The sequence below is a fragment of the Ranitomeya variabilis genome, chromosome 1 (assembly GCF_051348905.1).
Source record: "Ranitomeya variabilis isolate aRanVar5 chromosome 1, aRanVar5.hap1, whole genome shotgun sequence".
Taxonomy (NCBI): domain Eukaryota; kingdom Metazoa; phylum Chordata; class Amphibia; order Anura; family Dendrobatidae; genus Ranitomeya; species Ranitomeya variabilis.
This window is the reverse complement of record NC_135232.1, coordinates 63322886-63346807: the sequence shown is the minus strand read 5'-3', so window position 1 is coordinate 63346807 and position 23922 is coordinate 63322886. Positions and strand designations below refer to the sequence as shown.

General features: G+C 40.2%; 1 protein-coding gene across 29 annotated transcripts in view; it reads right to left on the bottom strand.

The window, feature by feature from the left end:
- CELF4 (CUGBP Elav-like family member 4) overlaps positions 1–23922 on the bottom strand; it is a 1364246-nt gene that overhangs the window by 444763 nt on the left and 895561 nt on the right. The window lies entirely within an intron of this gene.

Genomic DNA, 23922 nt, shown 5'->3' with positions numbered 1-23922 from the left:
ATAACACACTGCTTTGTTAGAAAATTAAATACAATCTGGAACCGAAAAAGCCATCATAAAAAATGCAGAAAATTATCACATGAAAAATGGAGAACAAGCTCTAGTCAACGCGTTTCGGATAACATTCCTTACTTGTGTCTAAGTGTATTAGTGCCTGTTAGAGAGATGTGCAAAACTACCCTCCATCCCAACAATTGTATTCAACATTCTACATAAATTACTCTAAATATTTTATATTGGGAGCTTGATGCCCCCTTGCTCTCTTGATTAAAGTGAAGGGACCTCTGCTGGTCATACTTTAATGGATAACTCGAAGGATAACCTCTTAATGAAATATCTGGAAAAACTAAGGCTCTTGATAACACTCTTCTATATTAGAAAATTCTATAAAATCTGGAAGTTAACAAGCCACAATAAAAAATGAAAAAAATGATCACATGAAAAATGGAGAACACGCTCTAGTCAACACATTTCGGTTAACATTCCTTGGCTGTGGCTAAGTTTATTAGTGCCTGTTCGAGACATGTGCAAAACTACCATCCAACTTCCTTCATGAATTACTCAACAATTTTTATGTCGGGAGCTCTGATGCCCCCTTTCTCTTCAGATTGAAGTGATGGGACCTCAAGTCAAACGCCCACTGGCCATGTATTGATAGATTATTCTAAGTATATCAAATATCCAGAAAGACTCATGTACACGTGTACTTTCATACTTTTCTTCTTGGATCGACAAATCCTGAGATGAGTGTTGAGAGACTACCATCTTATAAAAGAAGTGCATCATTTCGCTATACTCCTTGGGGAAATATTTATTCTACATGTGCCTGTAGGAATATGAATAGCAATCTGTACGGTGTATTGTTAGCATGCTTTATTGGATATACCATGGGAAAGATTGTCTATGGACACCAAGCTTCCTTATTTAGTTAACAACCCCACAAGGAACTGTTAGAAGGGTCCTACTGGTTGTGCAGTGTCTTTCCAGAAGTGGCCAAAAAGGACAATTCGAGGACTTACATTTATTGTTTTTTATATGCCCTTTAATACGTCCATGGCAGACATTTGACACACTTCTCATCACCATACATAAAAGTAATGTACACGTTTTCTCCCCATGAATCACATCGCAATAACACGCTCCCATTACCGTGTGCACTACACAACCCTAGAGGCGTGATACATCATTAAACGGTGGTGTACGAATTGTGGTTGAAGTTAATAAAACTTGTTTCTTGTACAATTGTAAGAAATCAGAAAACTGTAAAGAAGAAGAAAGAAGAAAGACTTGAATGCAACCTTGTGCAGGTAATAACTGCATGATACCCCCGGGAACCTTTACCAGACCATGATGTCATTATTCTTCCTGATTAATAGGCTGCCTGATGCTACTTGGAGCCAACGGCCATAGAAAATGGCTCACATGGAGGAAATAGCAAAGAAGAGTGTCGGAGGCTGGTGCGCGAATACATACACAGGGAGACAAAAGGAAAATAAATGATTAAATTTTAAATGGGGACTCATAGAAGAAGATTTATCTGGGAGGGAAGCCAAATATCCCAGATAATATGAAATGAATCTTCTTCAACTCAAAGACATTAATAATGGGACACTGTCAGATAATTCTAATTTATTTCCTTGCTAGGTAGGTCAGAAATTGGGGAACAGATGTTACTCATGCCGCTGCTTCTATTAAATGCTCTATTATGAGTGGAATAAGATTTGTGTGATGGATAAAATGAAAACTATTGTTGTCTCCGAGAGGCTTTATCACAATGCTTGACTCAAAGCCGAAGATGACACCCAAACCATGTGTGGCCTTCAACTTGGACATCTGATTTATACACATACAGAAGAATAGTTAATGAGGGATATAATGGCCAAACTGATGACTTTGTGTCATTTTGATCGAAGGTTCTGGATACCAGAAGAAGAATGGGGCAATGACTTGTCTTGTTTAGGCAAATATTAGTAAAATTGTCCAACTCCTCCACAAGAGCTTTGGTTTCATGAGGCAAGTGAAGAAGTATAGTACAGTTTTGAGAGAAAAAAAAAGAAGGAAATATGATGTGACTTTCTGGCACAGACTTCTTGAAGGCCTCTGAAAGGGCTGAGAGGGTCTTCAGAAGACGTTTGAAGATGCATACCATAAATGTTCAATGTTAATTCAATGTGTATTTTATTTGTATTACTAAATCATTTAGGGGCTTGAATAGTATTTCTGTCACAAGAGTTTTGGGTCAATGGGGCAGGAGAAGAAGAAATGTTTTGCTTCGAAAGAAGGTAATTTGGTGGATTTGTGTAGTCGGTGAGGGTGTCTCCAAAGGAAAAAAAAACAAACAAAGAAGCCAGCCAGAATTCAGAGTTCTCTAAGCATCTGTATGGTCACTACAATTTGTTTTCTTCTTTGATTAGGATATTCTTTTTAAGAATTTTGGGTGTATTGGGAAAGATAAGAGGGGAGGTGCCTGTGAATACACCTAAGATCCCCATGAAAAGTAGAGTATAGGTTGGAGAGATTAAAATGTGATCTTCTGAGACAGGCTGGTAAGAGATTTGTGAAGTGGAGGAAAGGGTCTTGAAGAAGGAATTTGAGGAAATGAGAATTGAAAGTCCACTAGTCATCTGTTTTATCGGTCACTGCTATTCATTTAGGGTATCTCCTCCAACATTATAGGGTCATGAAGAAGTGGAAAAGGATGTTTGTCTTCTGGAAAACCTTGAGGAAACAACAGGGTATATTTAAGAGACTTCTGGAACAAGATTTATGAAGGTTTGCATGGCCGCTGAAGTGACTAGAGAGAGGGAGTTTAATAAATGTTTGTTTTATTTGTCACTGGTAATAATTTAAGGCTCAGGACAGCCCTTTTATCAAACTCATTTTTAATTATAACTGCACACTTAAGGCCCTGAACATATTAGACTAGCATCAGTTGAAGATGAGTTCGGCAACAGCCTAATGTGTATGGGGACCCCTGTCAGATGATTGTGGGCAGGGCTGTGGAGTTGGAGCCCATTTTGGTGGAGTCGGTGTCATGGAAATTGAAAAGCCGGAGTCAGAGTCGGAGGTTTGGCTTATCGACTCCACAGCCCTAATTGTGGGGCAAGTTAAAGATCTGGCATATAGGATTTTGGACTACCAATCATTTTATTGTCTAGAAGGGTCTGGGGGTGGCTCTCTCATAGAGAACACTGGAGCGTGTGGCCGAACAAGTGCTCCTGTGTATGGGAGAGTCCAGGCAGTTAGCTTCTGCCAAACAACAAGCTGAACCATCATTTGGTGGACAGCTATCTAATGTGCATAAGAGTTTAACATTTGTGTCGCCGTTCAAATTAATTTTTGTGCTTTTTGTTTTGGCTAGCACCTTCTACTAAAGAAACCTGAACCCAATTCATAAGAGCAGATTGGAATAATACCTTATCTACCTATTTTACCAGGCCACATTAGCTCAGATATGAAAATTGGCATAATTTAGGCAGCGTTAATGCCCTGTTTTTACAGGATGAGGTCATTACCGGTGAGAATTTTGGAGAAGCTGATAGGATTTATTTATCAAATGTTTCTTCAGACTCTTTCAAAATTTATACTTTAGTTTAATACTTTGTAATGGGTCATTAAAAACACTTAAAAAAGTTCCAAAAAACTCCAAACTTCTACAACACGCAGAGAGTTAACTGTTAAAGTGATAGTGTCACCTTTGAGTTCTGTGATGGATGGCGAGTATAATGCTGGGTGTGAGAAAGTGAATATTTCTTTGCAATAATGACCACCAGATGGTATGGAGTCGTTGATGCAAATTAAAAAATGCATGAAAAATGCCAGGAAAACAGAGGAAGACAAAACCTGGAGCGCATTCTGTCTATAAATCTTTTTCCTTGACTACAACGCAGTCACTTATAATGGGAATTAAATTATTAACAGACACTGCAAGGGGAATACAAATGCTAAAAGTACGCAGTCTTCTAAACTAGTTCTAGTGTTAAGTTGGGGAAGTTGACTCGGGGACGACAGTGGCAAATGAGGTGGAGGGAACAAGGACTTTTTTTTTAAGGAAGATGAAGCGACTTCTGAGGTCTGGAAGACACCTGTAGAATATAACTTATACTGAAAAATGACTCATGGAACCAATTGTGGAGCAACGAGTGGTTGTTTGCTGCAGTCTTTAACAGGAAATAATAGGATAGAAAAGGAAATTACACCAACAGATCAATCCATTAAGTAGAAAGCCGAAGACACTTTAAAGGAACCGTTCATCAAAACTCAATGAGACCATTTATTGTGACCAATGCTGGTGGCCATGTCTGTAGCTGATAAACCTTAGGTTCAAAATTGGCTTTGCAATCTTGTAATGATTGACGTCACATTCTGCAACACTGATTGTTTGATACATAAAGCAGAACAACAAATCTACAAAAGTATATTTTCTCGTAAATCTGCAATCTTGGAGTTATTTTAAGGCCCCTTATATCAAATAGATGTGATATTTGAAGCCTATTTTTAAGAATTTTGAAAAATATAACACCAAGATATCTCACAAAATCCTCAATAGGTGCATTTACCATTTAGCGAGACTTAAGTTCATCCACAACTCCTTATTGAACTAAGAATGCTAAGAAAGATCTTCGAGGAGTTTCACTTGTTGGTTAGGTCTTGTTCATAGGTCTGATTTTCATGTACATCATCTATCTGTGTTTTTCGCAAATTGAAGACATATCCAGTATAGTCTGTGGGGCTGTTCATGGGTACATTCTTTATTTTATTTTTGCAGACTGATTGTGGGCAAAATAAAAAAAAATCACTGATACATGTCTAGTTTCGATCCAAGTTCTTCTATTCAAATAAATGGGTTTGTAAAAAAACATAGCACTTGGATGCCACTACTACTACTTAATGTTCCTCTAGTTCTACTTTTTAATGGGTGGTGGAAAATAAGAATTTTTATTTCTTGCATGCGAAAAAAATGGATGCAGAAACAGGCATGCCCACCAGGACCCAGCGCTGCAAAACAATATTGCTAACCACTGAGTGACCGGCTTCATCAAAAACTCAGCATATTCCAGAAGAAGACAATGATTGACCCAACCATCTGGAGAACAAGCCGTTGTGCTGACCTGATCACAACGATTGCAGAACAAATGAAAAAATAATAATTATTCGTTATGTATCATTTATAGAATCCAAAAATATGTCTGATGCTACTCTAGCCCCAGTGGCTACCAGTTGAAGCGGCAGAAGCCTTATAAAGAATATTACAAGATGAATGTTTGTTCTAATGCCAACCAGATTTCTACTCTTTTTCTCCAGAATAGTGTCCGAATATTATTAAATTAATCTAGAACAAGACCTAGAACTAGCATTGTATCCAATAAATGTAGACAAGTTCTAAACAAATTAATTAATCTCTACATCCTATTTGCTCCTTATGAGGCTCTTGAGTTATGACATAAGGTAATTATTAGGTCATTTATGATCTTTTTTCTCTATCTTTATATAGAAAACATGTCTCTGTAAAAAAAACTAATCCACCCAAATGCCTGTAAGATAATTTTATTAACAGGGTCAATATGCCCAATTTTTGCATATGGACAATGCACAGAGGGTCTCAATTTTTGTGGCCTCTTCTACCTGCCATAACAGATAGTTGTCCTGGTCGACATGCCATGCCTTTGGTTTAAACAGATGGTCATTTCTTTTTACAAATAGGTCTTCCCTTAACCTTTCCATTTCAATACATGTAGTCAATTTTTCAAGATACAAATTCAATATGGATACGTAGAGACAGACTTAGTCCAAACGAGTGTTCTTATGAGATAAAGATTGTAATTCCACCAACTCCTAAAAGCTGCCATCTTGATTATAAATACAGTAGGATAGTAAGGTGGACCATGTACTTGTTTTATGACTCTCCCTGCAGCCAGATTTTTCTTTCACATGTATTTTCTATTTTTCTGGAATTTGACATTCATGGCCATACAGGAGGTAGGAAGTAATATAAGTAATATAAGGGTGGATGTGAAGATATAAGCCGGCGCTGTGTAGAAGGTGACACGCTGTGACAGAACGTCAGTAGATGGAGAGCAGTTCATAGATCAGGACTTGATCACATATGTTGTTTTTTAGACACGTCTGCCAGAGTCTCCGGGATGAAACTGTCAGTACTTATTCGCTGAGTGAACGCTTCATTGATGGGGAGGGTTCTGAAAATAAAATAAAGCTCAAAGGAGAACTTAGAAAACTTAATAGGACTTTAAAAACAACAGGGGCCCAGAGGATTGCAGATGGTTCCTTGGGCCGGAGGACAGAGTAAACAACGATTTTATAGGCAGCCATTCTGCCTGGGGGAGGACGACTCAAAAGAGACGTTCACACATTCTGTGTCCAACATCATTAGGAGGCCCGGTGGGAGTTGTGTGCTCTGCTCTACAAGTCTTATTGAAGAGAAGAAAGGACGCCGCTGATCTTATAAATGAACTTCACGTGCAAAATCAGAGCTTCTAATGAAGATTGGACATCATAGCAGACATTTGTCATCCACTGTTTGGAATTACCAGATTTCAAAATAGACACAGAACATAAGACCTAATTAATGCTCACAGATATGCAGGAGGAATGGACAGGATGAATGAATGTTGAGGGTTCAAGTGTTCTCCAATTTGAGAAGGCTATAATAAAATTGTATTATGGTCATATCCAGTGGTTGGTCATGTTGGGAGATGTAGTATTATATCTATAGATTTGTATTGTGCCCATGATCAGTTGTCAAATGATGTTGGGAGTTCTAATGTTCAATGTTTTTGTATTTTTGTTTATCAGCACTAGCCGTTCTAGGATCAGAATACCTCGTCCGACAGTTGAGTCTCCTGATGTGAGATAACAGCCTCATAGCCATATATGAGGCAGCTAAGTCAGATCAGGAGACCTAGAATTCAGGCTACTTATTCCGATCAGATCATGGACCATGCAGCCGGAGACCAATAAGAAACACTCTGCTAAATGAGAATGATTTTCAACTGTTAATCTAAGAGCTAATGGTTATATCTGCCCATCCATCCTTCCAAAACCCATTCATTCATCCATTTATCCATCTATCCAAAGCCTATCCATCTGCACACACTTCCATACTACCATTCATCCATCCACCTACCTATCCACCCATCCATCCCTTCACCCTTCTATCCAGCCATTCATCCATACTTCCACTCATTCATCCTCTCACGCACCCAAAACCCATCCATCAGTCATCCAAAACCCACCTACCCATCCATCTATGCATCCATCACTCATCTATCTGAACTCATTTCCATCCATCCGTCTATCCACCCACCTACCCACTCATCCATCACTCGACCCCTCCATTAAGTAAATTATCAATACGCCAACTCACTCATCCACCCATCCATCCAAAACAAAATCTATTCATCAATCCACCCAACCATCCACCAACTCATCCACCCACCTATCCATCCACCCATCCATCTATTTACCCACCTACCCATCTATCCCATCTGCCCACCAATCCATCCATCTAGCTATTCATCCATGCACTCATTCATCAATCTTGAAACTACCATCTATCTGTCCATCCATATAGTCATGGACCAACCCATGATTCCAGTCATTCAACTATACGCTCACAAACTCATTCATCCTTCCATCCATCCATTCATGCACTCTACCATCCAAAACCAATTTATCCACTCATTCATCAAAAAACATACACCCACCCAGAAACCCACACATTCATCCATCCAACCAACCAAAAACCCACCCAGTCTTCCATCTATTAGTTCATTTATACATCTTCCATCTATCCATCCATTTTCCGTTTATCCATCCTTCTTACCACTTTGGTTTCAGCTACATAATAGCTTTACGTGAGATCACAAATGTATTTCTTGTAACTTGATGGCGTTGCTTTTGGTGAACTTTTCTGTACCTGAGCATAATGTGATGGATCTGATGAGACTCCAGCCTCCATTTGTCAACAGTGAGCTGTTTAAAATTGGTTCCATGCTGTCAGCTTTGTGCAAGCCCTTAGAGCCGTGCCGCTCTGAAGCCCATCATTTTCACCACGGGCCACCTAAATCTTACTTCTAAAGCAATTTTAAATTGAAGGGGAATTAAGTCACGAGGTGCAGGACTTATTCCTAAAAATAAGAAGAGGTCACTGTGCATTGAAGTCCCCAACTGAGTGTGCACAGGCGACATCATAGGGTAGGAAGAAAACAATAGAAATTCTGTCTTTCCAGTGATAACAGATTAATGAATGGAAATAGTCTGCACCAGTACAAGAACTATAAAGGCATGACTGTTTTTTAGTATTTGTTCTTTATTTAACTAATGTGTAAAATATAGTGTTGAGCATTCCGATACTGCAAGTATCGGGTATCGGCCGATACTTGCTGTATCGGAATTCCGATACCGAGATCCGATATTTTTGTGATATCGGGTATCGGTATCGAAACAACATTAATGTAAAAATGTGTAAAAGAGAGAATTAAAATAAAAAATATTGCTATACTCACCTCTCCGACGCAGCCTGCACCTTACCGAGGGAAGCGGCAGCGTTCTTTGTTTAAAATTCGCGCTTTTCTTTCATTTACGTGAGTCCCGGCTTGTGATTGGTTGCGTGCCGCCCATGTGACCGGGACGCAACCAATCACAGCAAGCCGTGACGTAATTTCAGGTCCTTCAGGATTTTAAAATTACGTTCCGGCGTTGTGATTGGTTGCGTCGCAGTCACATGGGCGACGCAACCAATCACAGCAAGCCGTGACGTAATTTCAGGTCCTTCAGGATTTTAAAATTACGTTCCGGCGTTGTGATTGGTTGCGTCGCAGTCACATGGGAGACGCAACCAATCACAAGCCGTGACGTCACGGGAGGCTGGACACGCGCCCATTTTAAAATTTTAAAATGCGCGCGTGTCCAGCCTCCCGGCTTGTGATTGGTTGACCGCGGCGCAACCAATCACAAGCCGGGACGTCACGGGAGGCTGGACACGCGCCCATTTTAAAATTTTAAAATGCGCGCGTGTCCAGCCTCCCGGCTTGTGATTGGTTGATCGCGGCGCAACCAATCACAAGCCGGGACGTCACGGGAGGCTGGACACACGCCCATTTTAAAATTTTAAAATGCGCGCGTGTCCAGCCTCCCGGCTTGTGATTGGTTGATCGCGGCGCAACCAATCACAAGCCGGGACGTCACGGGAGGCTGGACACGCGCCCATTTTAAAAAGCGCGCGTGTCCAGCCTCCCGTGACGTCACGGCTTGTGATTGGTTAATGGCGGCCATGTTGCCGGGACGCGGACCAATCACAGCAAGCCGTGACGTAATTTCGTCACGGCTTGCTGTGATTGGTCCGCGTCCCGGCAACATGGGCGCCGTGACCAATCATAAGCCGGGACGTCACTGGAGGCTGGACACGCGCGCTTTTTAAAATGGGCACGTGTCCAGCCTCCCGTGACGTCCCAGCTTGTGATTGGTGAATGGCGGCCATGTTGCCGGGACGCGGACCAATCACAGCAAGCCGTGACGTAATTTCGTCACGGCTTGCTGTGATTGGTCCGCGTCCCGGCAACATGGCCGCCCTGACCAATCAGAAGCCGGGACTTCACGTAACCAAGTAAAAGCGCGAATTTTAAACAAACAACGCTGCCGGTTCCCTCGCTGAGGTCCAGGCTGCGTCGGAGGGTGAGTATAGCGATATTTTTTATTTTAATTCTTTCTTTTACACATTTATATGGATCCCAGGGCCTGAAGGAGAGTTTCCTCTCCTTCAGACCCTGGGAACCATCAGGAATACCGTCCGATACATGAGTCCCATTGACTTGTATTGGTATCGGGTATCGGTATCGGATTGGATCCGATACTTTGCCGGTATCGGCCGATACTTTCCGATACCGATACTTTCAAGTATCGGACGGTATCGCTCAACACTAGTAAAATACAAATCATTGTGTAAAAAAAATTGAAACTTTAAATGAATCCTGTATTTTTAGACATCTTGACCTCATTTGATAGATGATGTGATAAATAGTCTTAGGGGAGGATCTTAGCTCCACTACGAAATAAAGGAGCAGGGCTTTGTCTCTCTGCTCCTGCTCTCCTGTCTGTCAAATTGCCTACAGACATGAGCGAGAGAAGGAATTTTAGTTAAGATTGTTAGGTGATCTGTCCCCTCATGTAATGATGGCAGCGAGCTCAGGACTACTTGTATTCAAAGCTGGTTAATAAGGTAATACAGAAAAAATGGATTACATAATGTAAAGAAAAGGGTTTCCAGCAGCACAGAGTACTTTAGGAAGTCAGGCTGCTAAGCTTAGGTGCTGAACCCTCAAGTGAGTAAAGCTGCAGAGACAGATAAGGCTTCAAAGAGACATGAAGGGGTTAAAAGACTCCTTTATTCCAGAAACAGCGCCACATCAGGTTGTGCGAGGTATTGAAGCTCTGCCCCATGCCATTCAATAGAGTAAAACTGCAATACCAGACACATCCTCTGGATAGGTATGGCGTGTTCCTCTAATATAACATCCTTTCCAAATCAATAAACTTCTATGGTTATTTTCTGCAACATTTTGGTAAATTCCTTAACGTCTCCATCATTACCTTCTGTCCCCGCAAACAGGGTCACATAAATTTCTCCAAGAAGGTTTTTTTTTAAGAAAGGACAGAATTTCTTTCAAGCTGAAGGTTTAATAAAAGAAGCCACGTATATACAATCCCATTATAATAAATAAATAAAGGCGCTGCGCCACAGCTGCCCTTCCCACATATCAAAATGACTCCATCCAGCAGGAGCTGATTTATTGGGGAGAAAGTCAATCTTATAAGGCGAGCGCCTGGCACGGGGAAATCAAGCACCCGAGAACCCGGCAGATTATTTCCTAGCCGGAGGCGACCAATATCATCTCATTCATAACGCTATTACTGTCATAAACAAACACACATTCTCCCTTTTAATGATCGGCACTTAAACACTGGAGGGAAATGAAATGGCTATTAACTGCTGGCTAAGTATCACTTACCTATAGATTTGGCTACCTATTAGCCTTGGAAGAAAAGGTGAAGAAATGAAGATTAAATATAGTTTATGTCTCCATGAAAATGAGGTGTTTGCATGCATGAAACGGAATAAATCCTGCAAGTTATTACCAAGGGCCAGGCTTCATTCCTGCACACAGAGCCTTTATTTAAAGAGGTTATCGGGACTTTAGGAAAAAAAGGCATGTAGTTGCTAACAGAGACAACTACCTGTCTGTTGTACCTGGCGCTACTCATTGACCGGTCCTTCCAGAGATTCAGCTGCTTCCTGTTGGCAAGGTGGGACAACTGGTGTCATGCTGATTGACAGTCGGCTCCCTGCTGCCTAATTGGGGGAAGCCGGCTGTCAATCAGCATGACACCAGTAGTCTCACCCCTGTCAACAGGAAGAGAAACTGCTGCTCTGTTGACAGCGAGCACCTGAATCTCTGGCAGGAGTGTTCAATGACCAGCGCCGGGTACAACACGCAGGTCGTTAGCTGCCTCTGTTTGCAACTACATGCCTTTTTTAGCGTCGGATATGCCCTTTAAGGTATTTAAAGAAATATACATGCATTCTCTGCATTACAAGCTAGATGCGAACTGTAGGTCTGTTCATAAACTGGATAGGTATATAAGTTGTAACAGTGCCGGGATAAAAAATAACTATTACTCGTCACTGACTGCTCCGGCTGCCTATCTGCTCACTACCCAGCATCCATTCCATTTTTTCCACTGTCACACACCGCATCTCTGGCCTCTTCACTATAAACCAGGACTTATAACCAGGCCCTGGAGGTTTAGGCATGCTATAAAGTCCTGATGACCTTCAGTAGCCTCCGAGGCCAAAAGTTGTTTAGATGTGGTACATGACGGGCGAAAACAAAAGGGTCAGATGGTGAACAGCAAGGCAGTTGGAGAAGTGAGAATTATTTTTTTTTTTTACCAATAATTACTTCTCCAAGCGGAGTTGCTGTCCGGTCCTCTTCTTTCCTGCACATCACACGTTACATCTCCTTGACTTACATCCACATACAGGCCCCGAAGATCATTGTGCATCATAAGGTCGTGATGATGTCAACATTGCACAGTAATTTCTAGAGGCTGAACATGGCCAGAAGTCCGGGCCTTTAATGAAGAGGCCAAAGATTCGGCACCTGACAAAGAACAGGAGAGGACCGGACAACGAGCAGTGGGGCCACTGGAGAGGTGACTATTAGGGTTTTCCTTTAACCAATACTCAATTTTATAAGCCGCCCCACTGCTTGCGACCTCATAAGGTGCAGTGGGCTTCGGCCTGGACATGGCCGTAAGTCCTGGCCTATAGTTAACAGGCTGGAGATGTGGGCATGCAAAGGTGGAAAGAAGAAGACTGGAGCATCAGGGTGGCTGGACAGGTAAGTACTGCTTGGCATCTGGTCCTCTTCATTCCACCATCCATCACATGCCGCATCTATATCATGAAGGTGGAAACAAGAGGACCGGACAGTGGTTGGAGAGGTCAGCAGTGTCAGGCATTCGTAACTAGGGGTTGTACTTATGTCAGATATTCGTAAGTCGGGGACTGCTTACCTATGGACTGTTAGTATCACTACAAACATTTGCTTGGTTTCCTTTGTGTCACTTACAGTATTTGTTCCGCTAATGTGTTTTATCAGCGGGGAACCTTTAATTACTCTGGAGGATCTGTGTCCAGTTTACACTTTATTTTATTATCTTTAATTTCCTTACTCGTGTTATCGACAAGACTTTTCTAAGTCAATAGAAAACCCATTCCCGCCTGTGATTCCAAAGGCCAGCACAACGCTGCTTTATTTCAGAGATTTTAATGACAGGGCTGTCAATATTTCACCAGCGTAAGCCGACAGCCATTTTTATGCGCTTTTTATATACATTGCGGCCAATATAGAGCAGCTTGGAAACTTTGCTATAGGATGTGATGTTTTGCTGGAATAAGTTACTTTCCCTACCTGAAATGCATAAGCTTTTTTTTTGGCAGCATGGTGCAGAGAGTCAGACCCATCCTAAGTAGTCTCACTCTCTGAGAACCCCACTAGGTGTACAAGAAATTGGTCATCAGAAAATGACTGTTTAAATCAGATTTTTATGCTATGTGTATTATTTTTTAATTTTCATATTTTATTTTTCATTTTTTTATATCACATATTTGACATAGTTATCATTGTTGAAAAAAAGAGACATGTTCATCAAGTGTGCAATACACATTGAAAAAAAAAAAAAAGAAATCTTGTAGTTTTCACAAGGCCACTTGGGCTATTCTAGACTCGTATGTCCGGCTTTTTCTGAAAATCCACATGTACATTAGCAGCAAGAGACTGATGGAAGAGTCTAACGAGAGTGTAAAAAAGGTCATTATAAATGTAGTTACCTGCCATTTGTAAGCTTATATGTAAGGATAATGATAATTCTGAAAAGTCATCTGTAAAGATCAAGAAGTGTAAGTCTGGAAAAGCCCCAGTGGCCAGTGTGAAAATTGCAGGATTCATGTATTGTTTTTTTTTATAATGATATAGGTCCTGATGGGAAAAAAATGTGAAATTAAAAAATATATATATTAAAAAAAACCTGACTTAAACAATAAGTCACTCACTATCTGACGATAAGTTCCCTTCAATTCTATTTATATCCATGTGCAAAATTGAATGTAGGCATACAGAACATTATAAATTAACCTTATAACTGCAAAGTGAAAATAAATAAATAATAACATCGGTAATAATAATAATGTATTATTATTATTTTCATATCATTACCATTACTATTATTATCATTATTATTATTATTATTATTACTATCTATTTATTTTCACTTTGAAGTTATAATGTTAATATCATCATTATTTATGATAATAATAATATTATTATTTATTGGTATATAATAATAATAATAACATTAATAATACTAACAATAATAATAATAATTTAATACATTATCATTGTTTCTGTTATTATTATGAAATAATAATAATAATAATAATAATAATAATAATAATATCACAACAACAAAAATCCTGCACTGGATTACAAAGTAAGGACATAGTAAGATTAATTTCACTCAAGCACAAGTCCAGGCTTGACTGAGGCTAAAATACCCTGGTGTGAAATTAGCTTAACCTATATAGAGGTAGAGGTAAACATACAAAGTCAAAATACTGCGAATAGAGAAGCTAAAAGAACAAAAAAAGGAGATGAGAAAGAAAAAAGAATGTTTGATCAGGACGGAAAACCTCTGGGTCTTCTCGGTTAATTAAGTAGACCCTGAATCACACGATCGAAGATGAGATTTTCTGCTAATTACATGCTTAATTACTTTATTAATACAACAGTAAAAATAAATTGAATAATTATAACACCCTTTACTCTTCCCAAAAAATCTCAGACCTTTCCTTCACATTTTAAGTATTGAAGTGTTGATAAAATAGAGAAAACTGCAAAGTCCTGAATCACCTAAAAAGCAGACATTTATTAAAGTGGTATTCTATTAGGTCCTACTGAGAAGGTGGTCCTCTGTTCAGGACTTCCAGCAAATAGGTAGAATGAATTAAAAATCAGCTTTATTTTAGCAGACAGAGTGCAATGCCTCACTGCTCCTGAGGAGGCGCTGTGGGGAAGTCCAACACTTCCTGCTTTGTGATTATGCAGATTACAAATGATAGTTGGCAGTGGTATATTCTATGATCATCTAAATAATAGGAAACTCTTCTACTAAAAAGGCATTGACAGAAGGAACCGCCCTCTCACAATTTCTGGTTTATTACCAATATCTAGTGACAATATTTCGACCTGATCCCTTTAGAGGAATTGCCTCAACTTTTAAAACGAGTAAAATTGTAAAGTGCTTACTAAACAAAAACAACTTTGCAACTTTTCCCATTTTGAATCATCTGACCACAGAACAGTTTTTTATTTTTTCCCTCAGTCCACTATAAAAGTGCTCAAGGACACACAACCTGCTGAAATGTATTGTGGTGCAGAGACCCGGCAGCTCCCTGCACAGCAATACACATCATCAGCCAATCAGAGGCGAGCAGCTCATGACAGTGAGGGCGCTGCACATAATGGGAGTGGGCAACGGTAAGAAGAATTGTTTATTTGGATGGGGGTCATTATACCAGGATAAAGGTCCAAGGTGTGGGACATTATACCAGGAAGGTGAGCAGAATAAGGGTTATTAAACCAGGAATGTGCCCAGGATGGGGGTTATTATAAAAGGAAGAGGCCCAAAATGGAGGGAATTATTACTGGAAAGGGACTAGGATGGAGACATTATTACAAGGAGGGGCCCAGGATGGGGACATCATGACAGGAAAGTGCTTAGGATATAGCATTATTAGTTAAATCAAGGGACCAGAATGGGGACATTATTACATGAGGGGCAAGCATGTTTATTTTGTAGGATCTAGAATGCAACAAAGGCTCATACATCCAACCAACATGCAGGTGGAGGCCCAGGTTCAAAATTTTGCACCGGAGTCCATCGGACTCTAATTACACCACTGCTTGTGCAAATGGATTTCTCCAGAATCTCTGAATCTTCTGATGATATTTTGTTCTGTAGATGGTAGGATAGAGAAAGTCTTTGCAATTCTATGTTGAGGAGCATTTTTCTGAATTTGCTCCACAATGTTTAGACTCGGTAGTTCACAGATTGGTGAACCTCCGACCGTCTTTGTTTCTGAGAGACTCTGCCTCTGTATCATGCTCTTTTTTACCCAGTCATGTGGCTTAGCTGAAAATTGACCCTCTATCGTATTTTCCTTAGTACCACTTACTTTTTTAGCCTTTTGTTAACCCCGTCCCAACTATTTCTGAGAAGTGTTGTAGGTGTTAGGCTGCTGCAGTGCAGTACAGCGCAACCTCCACCAGGGGGAGCTTGAGAGGAAAGTGAGACTGCACACACAGGACAGCAGAACAGACACCACCAAGTGGTGAGAGAGTGGTCAGACAAGCCAAGTCAAAAGCACGAGATAGCACGACAGTATAATAGGATTAGACAGACGGATAGTCAGGACGTAGCCAGAGATCAGTAAACCAGAACGGGCAATATATGGTACAATAGGGACAAACAGTAACAAAGTAAATAGCCAAGCCAGGAGATCAGAACCGGAGAATCAAGCAGATAAACAGACAGAGAAATACTGGGAAAAGGGCAGACAGAGGGAGTTAACAGACACAGGACAAGTCAGGGTTCACAGCAGGGCAAATCAAGAGCTACCAGCAGGGTCAGGTTCACACGCCAAAGGCAGAACTATAGCTGACACTGCCAACAAGATTTATGGGAGCTAAATAGCAAACCTGAACCCAGAATGAGGCAGAGCAAAGTTAACCCTTGACATGATCCGTCCAAAAAAAGGGCAGACACTAATAAACCCTGGAATGGATCATGACTGTAGGCAATAATTTCTAAATGAGTAAATTTTTTCCAATGTAATGGAGAAATGTCTAACTTTCAACTTCAGATTTGAGTTCTGTGTTCTATTGTAAATATAATATGAGTTTTCCGAATCATTGAATTTTTCTTTTCTTTACATCTTACAATACATCCCAACTTTTGTTTGGAATTGGGGGCGAAGATCATTACAAGAAACTCAGCTTTATGTATCCTAAAAAGGTTCCATTTGGCTCATCGAAGTCGATAGTTCTGCCTGGAGAATCCCTAAATCCTTTTGTTTGGGGATATTCAAACAGTGGCCCCCCAACCGAGTCAAGAACAGGTACCATAGATGTGATGTGAACGAGGCCTTACTTTGTTGCTCAGAAAGCAAACATTAAAGGCAAAACCGCTATAAGGGACGTTATTTTATTTATTTATTTATTTTGGGGGGTGGTTGTAGGGTGAATTTAACACCGAAAACGACATTTTGCGGCTTCATAAATAACTGGAGAGATTCATAAACATACATCTACCTGCATCGTACAATTTAAACAGGGCTGAATCCTTTTAAAGCAGAGACGTTAGATTAATTGAATCCGGTCTTTTATATGGTTTCCTCTCTAGGCAAAGGTCTTAAAATCTGCCAAGCATGCAGAATGTCTTTTTCATTTTCTATAAAATTCGAGCTGATGCGCCTTTTAAAAGGAGCAAGTGAAGCCTTACAGCTATTTTCAATGGTTCCACTTTTTTTTTTTTTGTAACTAAATATGATGCAAGGGAATTATATCACATTTATAGATTTCTTTTTTTTGTTCTTTCTTGATCATATGAGCCTTAATATTGAGCTTTTATATTAGGGTAATTATAGGACTTGTCCCAGTGCCCAGAACAACCCAAAAAATTCCAAAATGGCTAGTCGTATATTAGAACTAATGATTCCCTATAGTTGTAATCAAGTCTGATTTCATCTGCTCTTACTTATGGATATAATGCCACATATATACACGGCCCAACTATTTCTTCCATTAGAAATGTGATATTTTTTCTTTAACTTTTTGACCATAAAGTTGGTAACTTTTGCTATACCTTGGGCAATTACTAAAGCAAAAATCCAACATGGATGTATTTTACAGAGGAAATTGATCCAAACTTTATCTTCCGATATGTCATAGATATAAGCTTGGACCGCCACGTGATGTTCATTAGGTTATATGGCCATCATAGAGGGAGAGTTGTCCAAAAATGGAAAAACAAGGCTTCTTTCAATCAAGAAAAAGCACTGCTGGTTGTGCCCAGAATTGCAGCTCAATCCTATTGAAGTTAATGTGATTCAGCTGCAATACCAGGCACAACCTGTTGACTAGTGTGGCACTCTTCTTAAAAGAAAGCAGCCATTTTTTTTTTAATCCTCGACAACATATTTTACTTTTAAATGTTTAGTGACTTTCATTGATAAGTGGTAGACATGCTGTTTGGGTGCTCTGGGTGGAAATCAATCAGAGGTATAATGTTATTTTTTGATTGAATATGTTCTTAAACGACAAAATTTATTGTAGTTAGAAGCCTATGCCCGAAAATAATCTGACCGCTGTGACCACCAATGATCAGCTGTAATCGGAAAAGAAACCTGTAACCAAATTTTTATTCCACTGCAGCACCCCTACAGGGCAAATAAAGTATTACACCATTTCAATAGAAATAAATGGGCTGTCACGTAATGCACATACATGCTAAGTCCTCCAGAGTGAGACACTTTGTCCATTAAGAGGGTAAGAGATATGAAGAAGGGACCAACATAAATGTGCTAATAAAAATGAGTTCATTCAACCTTGTATAAATGTTTCTACAATAATGTTCCCCAATATAACCTCATAGTCTTATATTGCAAGAATTAATCTGCTAGCATCGCAAAGTGATTCGCGGGACCTGACCAGTGGCCACGTCAGTAATCTGTCACCATTGGATGGGAGCCCGGTGATCCGCACTCTTCCTGCAAGCATCCGCGGCTCTTCTTATGATTAGCAGGCCTGTCGTTATGTCACATGTGTGTCATGATGACATCACACCAGGCTGACTAATCAAAAGAAGAGCCGCGGATTCCGTCATGTAAGAAGTGGTTGACAGGATTTCCTTCTGTTGGTCACAAAATACTTATGTGACCACAGGACCGAATATCGCGACTCCATTTGCACTAGCTCTAATGTTTGTCATTAGGAACTTAGGGGAGATTCATCGGCAATTTGCTGGTTAGGACAATTTTCAAAGTTGTTCTAATTCCCAATAAATTCTATTAAGATTTATTACTGAAATAAAATCTCCACTTTCATGGGTTTGTTATATTTCTATCATTTCCAACAAATCAGGCCAAAAGTAGCACATTGTGGTCTATCGATCTTTGTCACTTGGTCCTCCTAAGTTATATTATAATCTATCCTTGTCTTCTGCATCTACAGTTGCTTAAGATATTTTGGAATTTTTCTTTCCTCTTCGCGCCACCAGTTCACCATCCAACCTCAGGATTTTAGCTCTTTGCTCCTTTAATAATAGATTCAGGATTGATTCCCCCTTTGGGAATATTTCGAGTGATGTCCCATCGAAGTTAAATGTAGATTTTGATAATAATAGCATGTGGCCTACAGCCTGTGGGGATGACACACTGAATGATCGCACCATCAGGGCTGAGGTATCACTTTTAGTTTTTCGCTCTAGCATCTACTTTCTTCCCAGTGGATTCCCGGGCTGGACCTTGGCCAGCGGTAGTCCCGGCAATGTGATCAGGCCAGCAGTTTAATGAATCCTAATTTCCTTGAGAAGGACACATCGTAGCGTGAAAGACTTGTGAGATATCAAATTCCAGTGTGTGACCTTTACTTTTACAAAACCACCAAAGAAAATTGGTTTTGAGATCAGGGGCAGAGTAACTGCGGCTGAATCCTTGGATTAGCCTGGCCTTTCCGGCTTCGCTGTGTGCAGAGGAATCAGCTTAACCCCTCTGCTTCCTTGCAGGAGATGACGCCTCTTCCATCTGCCTTCCAGCAACTCTGCAAGAAAGAGCCACTAAATATATCATGTAAGCTTTATTATCCAAGGCAGCTGAGCGAAACAGAGTATCTCAACTGTAGCATACTCCTTTACAATGCACTGCCATCACTAGCCGTTACCAACTGTTATTGGCCATCCTGGCCAGGACGGTTCATAGCTCTGTTGTGTTTCCTGATTGCTAGGTTATATTTACACATCCATTGTGCAGGTCTGTGTGCCGTGTGTTTCTTTCTCGGATGGCACTGATCCATAGCGTTTCATTTATTTATTCACACAAAAAAAGGGATCGGTGTGTCCGATACATGAGACTCTGAGCATGTCCTTTTCTCATCCGTTTTGCAGATTAGATACAGCCATTAAAGTCTTTAGGATCCAATAAAATTAGATGAAAAACAGAAGACAACCTTTGCCTTCTATCTGTCCTTCACAAGTTCTTCATCAAACCATTTTTAAGAGTCAATGGATAAAATAATATCCTTACACTCTTTGTCAGGGGCGGACATATCATTAATGCAACCTCAGGGGCCCAATATGTAAAGGGGCCACATTCTTCTTCTACCTTCAAATCAACAAGTTGCTTCTGTCACAGACACAAAGAGGGGACCAAATATTGTCTTTGCACAGGGGCCCTCTTCTGTCTCCACCACTGGTCTACCTGCTTCAGTTTTTTAAAAAGGATGAGAAAAAAACAGATGGAACACAGAAGCAAACTTTGCACAGATGTATACATGGAAACAGATAGAAGAATGTAGCCTTTGATGGTCTAGATGTAGATTGGAGCAGATTAGGCATCGAACATCTCATGCATATGAATTACAGCATTCATAATTTTTGAGATCTTTGGTGCTACCATGAAAAATATGCTGCTGAATTAATGAGAGTGCAATGTTTTGGGAATATTCCGGAAAGAAAAAGCAGAGAACTAGTCCTACTGAATTACTGTGGTGCTGGTCTTCATGAGTATACATGCAGTGCAAACGCCCCAGCTAGTCTTCTACTGGCTCTCTCTGGCTCCAGTCTCTTCTGGTCTTCATGGTAGCCACGTTTTCTTCAATTTTGGTCCGGCGTTTCCTTTGTTTATGGGTAGGCCTCAGGCAAATCAAGTTGTAACGTTGTGATGTTAGTATGTAGTCAACACCTTGGGTGGCACACACTGTGACATGACGAGATGCATCGCTTGAGGACTATTAAGCAAAGGAAGCACTGTCAAGATGCAGAAGATGATGTCACGTGCTATGTAAACCACAAAAGGCTGGAGTCGGAGGAAGCCAGTGGAGGAACAGGCAAGGGGCTGCAGTGGTGGAACAGGTGAGGGGCGAGGTCAATATACAATTTTAAAAATGTTATGCTTCTATATTTATTATGCTCTTGGGTCTGATAAGACCCCAGAAAGACTTGGACTGGCCCACAGTGGAACAGGAGATTTACCCGATGGGCCTCTTGAATTCTTGCTGATGAGTGACTATCCACTTGATTAACTATTTACTGACAAAGGCATAATCTAATCATTCATTAAACAAACTGCCCAGTTTAGTATTGCATAAAAGAAAAAGTCAATTTGTGTATTAATGTTATTTTCGCATGAAAAGTGGAACCCTAAATCAATGTTACTGGTGAGATCTTCACACCCAACTCTAACACTGTCTCCAGGTCATAATAAGGAACATTTAATTTACATGAAGTATAGTCAATGCAAATCTAATTTCCTGACCAAATTCAGCTTATCCATGTCAACTCAATTTTATACAAATTCACTCATCTATAAACCCAATCATCAATTAGGGCATCTTTGACTTACAAGTTCAGACTTATTGGAGAACCCATAAGGCACACCTCCAAAAAAAATTTCCACAAATTATTAAATACTTTCCCCAAGTTTATACAGTTGGATAGAACCATGATCTTCTGCAGCGTGATGTCTCCGTTGACTTCAACATAGATTTTTTTTCTCCCTCTTGATAATATTGAAAAAAAACAGTGGGATTAGAAAAGGTCACTGAATCTGCTTCCTTCAACTTTTTTTGGTATTATCTTTTTCTACATGGATGCATATGTGTGAAGCTGATTTCACAGAGTGATAGGTCTGGGATTTCTGCCCTATTAGCAACCCAAATCTCAGTGAAGAACAAGACCCTGAAAGCTTGCTGCATCGTGCTAAGAAGCCCTCGTTTAACACTATCGTGGACGAAAAACTCTTGTTCTTTACCAAGGGAGTGAATAGCCGACAGCCATTTGAACCTCCCATGGTGCCAGGGGATTAAATGTGTATTATTATCCCTATCTCTTTGTGGCAGTCAGGCAAGTTCCTGTCTCTAGTTTTTGACAATAATAGTGCCTCGAAAAGGACACGGTGCAATGAGAATGACATTTCAGCAGTTGCGTATTGCTTTTTAAACCTGATATCAAATATGGTATTATACATTCAGTTTTTGCTTATTAATTAGCTGATGTTGACCATGGATTTATGTTTCTTGACAAATTCTTCTTCTTACAATATATCTGAGTCTGTAAGATGCGGTGGACACTACAACTCATTCTCTATCACATGAAGAAACTTATTGTGGTGTTAAACAATAAGTTTCTATTTATAGTTTGGAGACACATGTATCGATCAATAGTCCCTTGGACCATCCAGTGGAAACCAATATAGGATCTCAAGTGATGAATTCCATTGCAACATTGACTTTCTTGAACCCAGTATTAATCCTCAATTGATTCACTATACCTTGGCTCTTCTCTGCAGCATTAAGGGATGACTGGATCTTCTGAAAGAGTCAAGGTAATGGTGGGAGTCTTATTAGCAACACACTGAAAGTCGATATCCAAACCTTTAATGAGGCTTGCAACAGATTTAGGGATATTCGGGATACTGATAAAATCTATTCAGTTGAGTTTGTTCTTCCCACATTTGTGAAGATTTTACAAACCACTGATAATATACTGATAGGTTCACTGGAGTTATGGTAAATTGGCCTTGATGTGGATTAATGTTAAAAGGTTATTCCCAGGATAATAAGTTATCTTCTAGCCCAATAGCTGGACCCCAGGAATTCAGCTCTCTAAACCGAGAACCAGGATCTACCAAGGCCTATTTTCAATGGAGCGGAGGTGTCGAGCATACTCAACGTCCACTCTATTCTTTGTCAATGGGACTGACAGAGAAAATTGAGAACATTGCTCCACAACTTTCATCACTCCCATGGACAATGAAGAGAGTGGAGACCCATTCTCAGAATTGTTGGGGTTTCCATCAGTCAGACTCCCATAACTTACTCTCTTGGGAATAACCCTTTAATCATGACAGTTCCTCTACTGTGCTACAGAATATGTAGTTGCTATATATGCAACTCAAAATAACTATGATATGAAAGCCATGTAGACTCTCACTTTATAATTTTCTATCTATGGATCTGCAGTGACATTCATGGATCTCTTAATAAAGCAATACCCTCAATCTCTGGTGAGAGGGCTAGTTCAGTCATGAAGACTCAACAGGCACATATTGACCTCCTTGAAGCTGTTACTTTCCTTTATTTGTTTTATACTCATTTCATGAAACAAAATGACATCAACAGAAAGATGAATAAAAGACAAATGTGATCTAAGTCCTACATCCCTTCAGGGTCAACTCCCTTCATTCTTCATTTCCCTCCTGCTTTATGCCCTTCTTTCCCCTGTGGGGAACTAAATCCTCTTTATGCGCTCACAAGCAGTTCGATTTTATCCACCACCATTTGCCTGCGGGGTGAGGGAACGAGAAATGAGCATTAGATGAATGAAGGAACAAATAGCTTGTACATGAGAAGATAAGGCTTTCACCACCAGCAGGAGACATGCAGATCACCCATTTAAAGGCAGATAAATATCTTGATATGCTACTTTTTCTCACCAATCTTTAAAGACTTGGGTCATGTTTTGTGGAAATCTGATATATGTATATTCGTTTTACAGTTCTTGACTTACATGTTACCAGTCGGCAGTGGTTTAATGCTCTTAGACCGCCCAAGAATAGGTTTGCCTTGGAAACTCCTTTTACAGTTTGCATATAGAATTTTCAATTTGTAGCGTTGACTTATTTGAAGCTGCAGCCTTATTGCTGATCAGAGTTGCAAGCGCAATTCAGCAAGCTCCAAAACTTAAATTTCTCATCTCTCCAGCTACATTCTCATTCAGGATCTTCCAGCACGTGGCAACGCTCACTAAGTCTCACACAGTCTTGTGGGACACGATGCACATCATTGACGTCAATGATGCACATTGCACACAACGTGACCACCTGAAGCCTAGCCATTGGCAGTACCAGAAGAAAGAAGACCCATAAGTGATCGGAAGAAGGAGAAGGCTGAAGAGGAGCCAGTAGGGATAAAGGATGGCAGCAGGTCAGGTATGGGGTTCACCAAATAGAGCTGAGTATAATAGTTTTGATTGCCTTATTCAATGCAAATTGAAGCTCTCACTCCTCTG